Source organism: Harmonia axyridis, chromosome X (assembly GCF_914767665.1).
Source record: "Harmonia axyridis chromosome X, icHarAxyr1.1, whole genome shotgun sequence".
Taxonomy (NCBI): Eukaryota; Metazoa; Arthropoda; class Insecta; order Coleoptera; family Coccinellidae; genus Harmonia; species Harmonia axyridis.
In genome coordinates, this window is record NC_059508.1 from 37,766,103 (window position 1) to 37,768,602 (window position 2,500).

The following is a 2,500-nucleotide window of genomic DNA, read 5'->3' on the forward strand; positions in this document are numbered from 1 at the left end:
TGAAGAAATTCAAAAAAGCGCGGGTAAACGGCGGGAGTAACTATGACTATCAGGCAATGCGCTCTCATATGCGTCAGGCGCACCCTGACCAGTATAATGCCGACTTAGCGGCAGAAGTGGGGTCGAGAGATAGAGTAAGAAGGTGGACAACTGGTGAGCTGGAGGAGATGGCTCGGCTGGAGCTGGACTACAACGGCACGGCAGTTCTGGACTATCTTGCCCAGAACTTAAACAGACCTCGTGAGGGTGTTAAAAAGAAGCGGTACACCAGCGAATACACGGAGACTTTACGGAACCTTAGGGATAGGCGTGCGGAGGTAGACATCTTAAATCTGGCGCCTGCTGACGAAGATCTTGAGCATTCGGATGAGGATGGTGATGGGTTGGACGGTGCGTCGACTGCGGTGGCTGAGAATATTGCCCCTGACACAATTCCTGAGAATGTTGAAGAACCGGATCTCACAGACCCGGTACTACAGCACATACTATCGCTGTGCTACAGCTCAGAAGATCGAGAGCTGATTTCGGTGTGCCAGGTCGTTTGTACAAGAGCGGAAGGATTCCAACAAGCCTTCGACTCATGGGTTGAAAACACCTGCAGATCATATGGACGCACTCCAAAATATGGTCCAAAGAACCAGCCAAGAAAGCCGGAGAGAACGGCCGGCCGGAGGAGGTATAGAGCGCAACTATACCAGTATATGCAGCGTAAGTTTTCCTCCAACCCCAAACAGTTGGCCAACGAGCTAATTGATGGAATGGAACCCTCAAGCAGCATTACCCATCCTGATGCTGCCACAATTGAGGAGCATTACAAGAAGATCTTCTCTGAGGAGTCACCCACTGATGAGAATCCAGTGTATGACTTTCTCCCTTCCGAGTGCAAGGTTTATTCTCCGATTACCAACGCTGAGCTTCTTGAATCGGTTCAAAAAATGGGCAAAACAACTGGAGGCCCAGATGGCATCGACTCGATCAGATTGGCTAGGATCCCGATCGAAAAGCTGGAAGTTATGGCCAACCTAATGATATTGGCGAAATACGTTCCCTCTCCACTGCGGAAGAGCCGTACTATTCTAATCCCGAAGACCAAGGAAAATTTGGAGCAGGTTGGCAACTGGAGGCCGATCACTATCTCCTCAATCCTATTGAGGCTGGTCAACAAAATTATCGCCAAAAGATTATCCAAGAACATCACCCTGGATGAGTGCCAACGAGGATTTGTCAGTCTTGACGGTTGTTTCGCCAATAATATCACCCTTCAGTCCGTCATAAAGGGCAGGCGATTGAGGGGCAAGCCTTTTGCGATCCTGGCACTGGATATACAGAGAGCTTTTGATGGAGTCTCTCATCACACCATCAGGAGAGCCCTCAGAAGATTCCGTGTAGACGAGAACACCACGGAATACATCATGGCAACGTACAAAGATCAATTCACCACGATCTTTTGTGGGGACACTGAGATTACCACCCTCCAAATTCTGCGAGGAGTGAAGCAAGGAGACCCACTAGCTCCCATCCTCTTCAATATGGTGATGGATGAGCTCATTAGTAGCCTGAAGGTTAGGACCGGTGTCAGGTTTGGCGAGACGAGCATCCCTGTGCTTGGGTATGCAGACGACCTTCTGCTGTTGGCAGAAAATACCCAGGATGCCCAGTTTCTTCTGAACATCGCCAGGAAATTTTTGGAGGCACGTCATCTCACTCTAAATCCGGCGAAATGTAGAGCGATCTCTATGGCCGTTGTACCTTCTAAGAAGAAGCTGTTTTTACATACCACCCCTAAGTTTTACATTGGTTCGACACCAATCCCCCCAACGAGATCCATTGGAGATGCCTTCAAATACCTGGGCTTTCACTTCTCTTGCCAGGGTGCAACCCCCTGCTCCGTGGGAAACCTGTTTGAACAATTGAGTAGGATTCAAACCGCACCTCTCAAACCACAGCAGAAAGTACACATCATCAAGACTTTCCTAATTCCCAGGTATATCCATGCGATGCAGTCCCCTTCGATAAACATTAAGACATTAAAGAAGGTGGATTTACTTGTTCGGCAGACATACAAAAGAATCCTCAAATTACCATCACACATCATAGATGAGGCACTCTATACCCCCACCAGGTTGGGAGGTTTGGGACTGTTCTCGTTCGCTCGGAGGATCCCTATCATCATGAGAGACCGTCTAAGATCTAGTAAAATTAGCTCCCCACTCTTTGCGTCATTTATGGCCGAGAATGGCTACTGGGATGGAAGAGTGAACAGGATGATCAGGCCTCAACTAAATAATAAGGATGCAATTGATAGAGCAAATGCCACCAGGCTCGAGGGTTCTTTTTATGGAGGGGGTATTTCGCAGGCGGTTGGCGACAACGTGTCGAACCATTATATCAATTCCCCCCCTTCTTGTTGGTCTGGTGAGGATTATGTTCGCGCAATTAAATTGCGCACGAATACCTTGCCAACTAGAGGTCTCCCATACGGTCCTAGGGAGGCAAAGCT

General features: G+C 48.7%; 1 pseudogene; it reads left to right on the forward strand.

Moving 5' to 3' along the window:
* The window catches only part of LOC123688187, a 7,271-nt pseudogene that overhangs the window by 2,647 nt on the left and 2,124 nt on the right, over positions 1 to 2,500 (forward strand).